The following is an 8,776-nucleotide window of genomic DNA, read 5'->3' on the forward strand; positions in this document are numbered from 1 at the left end:
TGAATGAATGAATGAATGAATGAATGAATGAATGAATGGATGGATGGATGGATGGGGCATTAACATGTAATTTCATTCCCTTATATAAAAGAATCAGGCACCACTATGATGGATGGATGGAGTAACATTGAGGATGGCCAGACTTTACCTCCACTGTCCTGAAGAGGGAGCAGTTTTTCAGATTATACTTTTGACACTGTGTTTGTGTTTATCCATGTGCATTAGGGAAGTGTAACTCTATAAACACACACACACACACACACACACACACACACACACACACGCTATCTATCAAGTATGTAGTGTGAGAACAGGTAGTGGGAGTCGATGTTCAAGTCTACAGTCATGAGAACCGTCTCCTCCTCCTAATGTCTTGTCGTTTTGGTCTCATTGAGATCTGCCTTGTCTAAATACCCACACTTGCGGTCTTTGCACTTGACCACTTGTCTACTTGCATGACGTATTTCCTCTATTTGGCCCAAGTGTTTACAGAGCTTTTATTGATTATACTTTTAATACTTTGCATTTTTAAATAAACTTCTACATGTCTGTTCAGTAGTCGCTATGTAACTAACAGAAGACACACATTTAGCATTTGACTAACCAATTATTTATTTATAATACACTTAATATATTTGTGAAATTTCTATCAAAATATTTGAGGATGGAGAATTAAACTGATCTGTTTCAAGAAACAAAAATATTACTTAATTCAAATCAATATTATTCATATAACACACTTTTATTTGTGTATTGGTTGTATGGAAAACTATTTACAAAGGTTTGAGAAAATAAAAAGTTAATATTACTCATAAATAAAAACAGTTAATATTACTCATAAATATTGTTTTTTAAATGTTTAAATGTTAAATTATTTCTACTCAATTTTTATGGAGTGAAAACAGTCTCAAAACCTTCCACAAATGCATGCGAGAGATCCACATGTGTGCGCAGCAATCCACAAATGCACGCGAGAGATCCACATGTGCGCGCAGCAATCCACAAATGCACGCGAGAGATCCACATGTGCGCGCAGCAATCCACAAATGCACGCGAGAGATCCACATGTGTGCGCAGCAATCCACAAATGCACGCGAGAGATCCACATGTGTGCAAAGCAATCCACAAATGCACGCGAGAGATCCACATGTGTGCAAAGCAATCCACAATTGCACGGCGAGAGATCCACATGTGCGCGCAGCAATCCACAAATGCACGCGAGAGATCCACACACGCAAAGCAATCCACAAATGCACGCGAGAGATCCACACACACAAAGCAATCCACAAATGCACGCGAGAGATTCACACACACAAAGCAATCCACAAATGCACGCGAGAGATTCACACACACAAAGCAATCCACAAATGCACGCGAGAGATTATCTCTCTCACACACACACACACAGCGATCCACGAATGCACGCGAGAGATCCACACACACACACACAGCGATCCACACACAATCGTGCATTATTGTCCTTACTCGCATTGCTTTGCACACAACACAATTCACAACTTTGCTTTATCTGTACCTGTAATTTCAGAGTCTTTTGCATTGGTGTTCTGCCTTAAAAATGCCCCTGAATATGCGCTTTTGTATCTGTGGAATCTTTTGAGACTGTCGTTCCGCGGCCCTGATTCACAAATGCACACAAGCCTATCTGTCTCATAGACTGTGATCTGTCCCCATTACCTGCAAAGATGCTATATGGTGTCTTCCTCCAGAGGGCGCTAACCGGCCTTCGAGCTGAATCTCCCAAAGGGCTGGATTCATTTCGTTTTCGGACTTAGCGAGACAACTGAAGTCTAAACATTTTTCACTAAATATCATATACATACATGCAAAGGTAGAGTAAAACCAAACCCCTTTTTTATTCTTCAACGTGAAATCAGAATAGGCTATGTAACCTGTTAAGAAAACCATAGGCCTACCCCACAGATAACAGGAAAGCTTTAAAGCATTTCTGTAACTGTTGGCAAACTACAAGGCTGTACGTTTTCTTTTGTTTATATAATTGTAGTTCTGAATGTACTTTGTGTAATGTAATAACCCCTCCCCTCACACACATATACAGTGAGGAAAATAAGTATTTGAACACCCTGCTATTTTGCAAGTTCTCCCACTTAGAAATCATGGAGGGGTCTGAAATTGTCATCGTAGGTGCATGTCCACTGTGAGAGACATAATCTAAAAAAAAATCCAGAAATCACAATGTATGATTTTTTAACTATTTATTTGTATGATACAGCTGCAAATAAGTATTTACACACCTGAGAAAATCAATGTTAATATTTGGTACAGTAGCCTTTGTTTGCAATTACAGAGGTCAAACGTTTCCTGTAGTTTTTCACCAGGTTTGCACACACTGCAGGAGGGATTTTGGCCCACTCCTCCACACAGATCTTCTCTAGATCAGTCAGGTTTCTGGGCTGTCGCTGAGAAACACGGAGTTTGAGCTTCCTCCAAAGATTCTCTATTGGGTTTAGGTCTGGAGACTGGCTAGGCCACGCCAGAACCTTGATATGCTTCTTACAGAGCCACTCCTTGGTTATCCTGGCTGTGTGGACAAATGAAGATATTTTGAAGAATGTCAGAAACCAGACGGTTAACGGAACCCATTAAATTCCATAGTAGAAAAAAAAATAATACTATGCAAGTCAATGGCTACTGTCAACTGTCTGGTTTCTGACATTCTTCAAAATATCTTCATTTGTGTTCAGCTGAAGAAAGAAACTCATACAGGTTTGAAACAACTTAAGGATGAGTAAACGGTGACAGAACTTTCATTTTTTGGGTGAACTATTCCTGTTTTCGCAGATTGAAAAAACATGTTTGGCAATTAATGAACCATTCAATTTAAAGTGGTTTTTGTGTTGTGGTTGCAGCCAAATAAATATTGCCTTGAATTGAGTATATCATCCAGTCTCATTATTTAGTTGGTTGAAATAATATACTTTTCCCCCATTTTTATTATATAACTCTTAATAAACTTTGATTTTTTTTTGCTAAAGCTTTATAGTAAATGAACAGATCAAAAAAAGATGAACAACTGGTTCATCTGATTCAGCACAAAAGGAGCAACTGACGCAAATCTCACTTTCCAACTTTTCCATGTAATGGTTTGCATAAGAATTGTTTACTTGAGGGTAATACTTGTGGATTCTTTTGAAAGAAATATTTTACTTTGTTGGTTAAATTATGTGGAAGCATTCATCCATTCTTTAAAAATAAGGAAAGCAAAACATACAGGTAATTGCTGAAAATATATTAATTTCCATTTAATATATGTGTGTGAGGGGAGGGGTTATTACATTACACAAAGTACATTCAGAACTACAATTATATAAACAAAAGAAAACGTACAGCCTTGTAGTTTGCCAACAGTTACAGAAATGCTTTAAAGCTTTCCTGTTATCTGTGGGGTAGGCCTATGGTTTTCTTAATAGGTTACATAGCCTATTCTGATTTCACGTTGAAGAATAAAAAAGGGGTTTGGTTTTTGGTCCGAAAACGAAATGAATCCAGCCCTTTGGGAGATTCAGCTCGAAGGCCGGTTAGCGCCCTCTGGAGGAAGACACCATATAGCATCTTTGCAGGTAATGGGGACAGATCACAGTCTATGAGACAGATAGGCTTGTGTGCATTTGTGAATCAGGGCCGCGGAACGACAGTCTCAAAAGATTCCACAGATACAAAAGCGCATATTCAGGGGCATTTTTAAGGCAGAACACCAATGCAAAAGACTCTGAAATTACAGGTACAGATAAAGCAAAGTTGTGAATTGTGTTGTGAGCAAAGCAATGCGAGTAAGGACAATAATGCACGATTGCGTGTGTGTGTATCTCTCGCGTGCATTCGTGGATCGCTGTGTTTGTGTGTGAGAGAGATAATCTCTCGCGTGCATTTGTGGATTGCTTTGTGTGTGTGGATCTCTCGCGTGCATTTGTGGATTGCTTTGCGTGTGTGGATCTCTCGCGTGCATTTGTGGATTGCTGCGCGCACATGTGGATCTCTCGCGTGCATTTGTGGATTGCTGCGCGCACATGTGGATCTCTCGCGTGCATTTGTGGATTGCTGCGCACACATGTGGATCTCTCGCGTGCATTTGTTGATTGCTGCGCGCACATGTGGATCTCTCGTGTGCATTTGTGGATTGCTGCGCACGCATGTGGATCTCTCGCGTGCATTTGTGGAAGGTTTTGAGACTGTTTTCACTCCATAAATTTTATTTGTTAATGTACCAGATGCAGTTACTCAGATTTACTTTATTTTTTTTACTTGCATTTATTCAATTCATACAGTATATTTCATTGATTTCACAGCTTTTTTTGAGTGTAAAAATGTTTCACCAAAAAAATTGAGTAAATCATATTAAACCTTTTAGAGTGTAATTAAGTGATAAAAACACTTGCAAATGTTGTACAAAATAGGCCTACACACACCATACTCATCTTTGCACCAATAAAATGTGCAACACTTTATGTTTTTACTACCAAATTATATGTATCTAATTAATTTAAATTACAATGGAATGTTTTCCTCGACATCTCGCGATTTCGGGGCACATTCCCAGTTCCTGAACATAATGCATGATGGGATACGCTTAGCCTTGAATACTCTGAAGTGGTATTGGAGATAGTGTGGGTTTAGTGTGCATTAAGGGCACTGCACTTTGTCATTTTTATGACATGGGACAGTATTACACACTTACTTTCTGTCGCGTGCACACGCTCTCAAGTGGCCAAGACCACAAGTGTGGGTATTTGGACAAGGCAAGAGACTGGAGACGAGCGGTGAGTAAGTAAGTGCATAATGATAAACATCTGCGTCTTGTTGCAGTAATTGGCATGGAGAGACCGGATAAAAGCCACTGGGAAACTGGGAGATTCTGAGAGAGAGTGGGCTGAGGACTCGTGGCGCTGTGTCTGTTCCAGACCAGACTTTATGCTACTTTGATCTACTGAGAAATGTATGTAAGCTCAGAGAACACGTGTTTGTTTTTGGTTTATTTTAAACTAATAATAGCACTAGCCTCAGCCTATTCTTGGACCTACATATGAAGACACTAGCTCAACATAAACCCCCTGTATGTTGACTATAGCTGCGCATGCCCATGTACAAGTGTGTGAAAATTGAGCACCATCTATTTTGAGATTGAACAGAGAACTAAAAGAGAAATACGCTCTAGTTCTTAGCTTAACGTCAAACAGAAATCAATGAAATACTTTTATTTATGCAAGAAAATGACAGCAACCATCATTTTTGCACTGCTTGAGTACGGAACTGTCTAAAGCCTTTCCCCGTCCCCTTTGATTGACAGCAGCTTTCATTATATAGTCAGCCTGTATTATACAGTTACTTCTTGTTAAAATATTAAAGTTTTAAGGTGTTTGTCACCAACATACAAAACACTGCTAGAGAAAACATTGTGCTATTGGACTTTTGATTTTAAACCATATAGTTACTGAGACACAGCCCTGTGACAACTAGCCCCAACCAATCTCCCATAAATCCCCCACACTTAAGATATTTAACAGAACAGTTATAAAATCATGCTCTTACCCGTTTCACCAACACCAGTGACCAGTGACAGCACTACAAATGATCAGGATGAAACCAGTATTGGCGTTTTCACACTCTGAATGACACGTGATTAACACGTTACTTTCACATGAGCTTATGACACCTCACCTAGTGCAGATCGAGCAGAGGAAGAGTTTTAACAGACAACATTAGACTAAAGGCATAAACATTAAACTGAGAGCAACTTTACATCAGTCCATAAAGATGCTCATGTAACAGTGTTTTCAAACTTGGGGATATCTATATTTAATCTGTTGCATATAGATTGTAATGACAAGTAACCTGTTCTTAAGAAACAGAGAAAATAATTGCTTTAATAACTTTACTTTAATTTGCATATGCAGACCAATTATCCTAGCTTGTAAAACACTGGAAGGAATTGCAGTGGCAGTGACGTCAAAACACACATTTCATCGCTAGCATCGCCAACTGTGCATTTGATAAACATCTAATTTACTGATTCATTAATACCAATCTGGAAGTTGAATAAACAAAGAACTTAAAACAGAAACAGAATTGATTCATCTGAATGTTTTTATCATGAGGACTTCAAAGCATTTTTTTTGTCAGTGGCCTTGTTCTTCTTGAATGCATCACATCTCTAAAAATACCGTTTCCTCTTTAGTAAGTGAGACTTCAGCATCACAGTGTGATCACGTGACCTTCATAAGCGATGGAGAGACGCTGAGAGACGTCACACCAAAGAGGAAGAGGAAATCAGTCCTGTCAGAGTAACGCTTGAGGCCTTTTTCACATACAGCTTCCATAGTCATGGAAGTCCTGCCTTTTAAATAAAAGGTCCAAATTGGTAATCATGTCACTGTAACTGCTGTTAGAAGCTCCGATGTCCATAGAAACAGTTCTGAGATGCGTGTTCAGGACTGCACAGGTGAATTGGCTGGACAAACATGTTATTAAATCAGAGCACAGAAGTGAAACAGGATAATGACTGCCCTCCTGCAGCTCAAAGGTAGCAACCCTCCGGCCAGACTATCATTGAGCACAGACAGCAAGTCACCCCCCAGCACTCACTAAAACGTTTTATAAAACTCAATTGGTAGACCATCAATTCCCGGGGCCTTACAGCAATCCATGCTCCGCAGAGCAACATGCAGTTCAGATGCTGAAAGCGGCCTCTCAAGCCAAGAATTGGTCTCATCTGGAACTTTAGGCAAACCCATATAAAAAGAGCTGGCCAGCTCATCTTCTTCTGTATGTTCACTTTTATAAAGCTCAGAATAATATAATACAGCTCTTTTTCTAATTTCCTTCGGCTCCACCATTTCTATACCCTCCAATGAGTATGAAGAATATATAAGTCTGCTTTGACCATTCTTTTTTTTTCCAAACCGAAGAAGAATTTAGTTGGGCCATCCATCTCTACTGCACTCGGAAAACATGAGCGGATCAAAGCTCCCTGTGCTCTGATGCCTAACAGGTTATCCAGAGTCCTTTTTTTTACTTTGAGGAGCTCAATATGTCCTCGATTTCCTGTGGACTCTACCAAATTCTGAAGTTCCACTATTTCAATCTCTAAGGTTTTCATTGATTGGGAAATGTCCTTGGATACGTTGAGAGTGTACTGACGACACAGTTGCTGTATCTCTTTTTTCCCATGATTCCACCATTGTTGTAGGGAAGAAAAATATTTTTTTCCTGGAACTGAACTGTTTCCAAAAATAAATAAAAACATCCTTAAAAAAATTGTCTTGTAGCAAAGAAGTATTAAAGTGCCAACAGGCACTCTTAGACTTTATATTAGTAATGAAGACACTACAGATTACTAGACTGTGATCAGAAAACCCACTAGGCAAAATCTCAGATTTCTTAATAACATTAAAATGGTATTTAAAACAATAGAACCTATCCAATCTAGCCATAGAAATATAATTTTCTCTTGTTTGCGCCCATGTGTACTGCCTTTGTTCTTTTTATAAAGTTCTCCATATATCACACAAATCATGTTCTTCTATAAGCTTTCTTATAGCATGTTGAGAAGCTAGATGTGGCTCTTTATGGTTCCTATCCATTCCATCATTTGCCGTACAATTAAAATCCCCTCCAGCAAATATGAACTCTTCCTCTTTACAGTTTGACAAAATATTACTTAATTTATCAAAAAGAACAACCCTTTCAGGACCAACAACAGGAGCATGCACATTTATAAAAACTAAAAACATTTTTTCAAATTTTGCTGTTATTTTTGTGGTGGGACGTACCGAGTTTCGTTTTTAATTAATTTAATGCTTGTGAGGGAGCGTATAAATGAGTGGCCGTATGAGTGGTCATTGCCGGGGACCGCCTATTCCGGTTTGTTTCACCCCTTCCGCTTGAGGTATGTGTTTGGTTAACTAGTTAGCACATAGATTTGTGACTTTATGTAACAGTCATTTGGTTTATAGCATTATGACGGATGGTTCGTTGCTGGGGGTTGTTGGCGGCGGCTATTCATATTCCCCTCCTGCATTCCCGTGCTTCTGTTGGCATGGCGATAGTCTTCTGTGTGCGTGACTTGGATTTTCGACCCACTATGAAATGAAGGTACGTGTAACTACCGCTACTGCGCAACATTCATTCATAGTTATGTTGGGAGTAATTTTATGTTTAAATTCTAACAGGAATAATCTGTTCTCGGATACCGTGTGTTCAGTGAGGCCTGCGGGGCAACACTATTTGATGCTGCTGCTTTGTCGATCCTGGTTTCTCCTGGGACAAACTCGCTCGTCAGCGCGTATGCGCTCGGTTCATGTGTATTGTAACACCTGCTTTCCAGCATATATTGCTTATGTGATCGCTGGGTTGCTGGTGAAGTATGAAAGTGGAGTGAATATCCACCCAGTTTTGGTGCCCAATTCTTAACCTCAGCGTGGTTTGATGCATGATTCTATGGTTTATTAATTAAATGATTTTCTTCTGTAACTTTTATTTAAGTTTCAGTGGTTGTTATTTGTTTTGTTAATTTGGAGACATTTTGTTTCTCGTTATAGGAACCGAGGCTTCAGGGCCGGCCGCTACTGATACAAAGTTTAATGCTAAATCCTGAAGTATCCCTTTAATGTTTGTATGTGTAACCTGCTCCTGCAGTCCTTTAATGTTTTAAGATTACTGCTTGATGATTGAAATAAACTTTTGTATCTTTTGGTATCTACGTCTCAGGCCCTCCTTTCGATAACCACGTGTTACGAAAGAA

Source organism: Abramis brama (assembly GCF_963993115.1).
Source record: "Abramis brama genome assembly, chromosome: 2".
NCBI classification, from domain to species: domain Eukaryota; kingdom Metazoa; phylum Chordata; class Actinopteri; order Cypriniformes; family Leuciscidae; genus Abramis; species Abramis brama.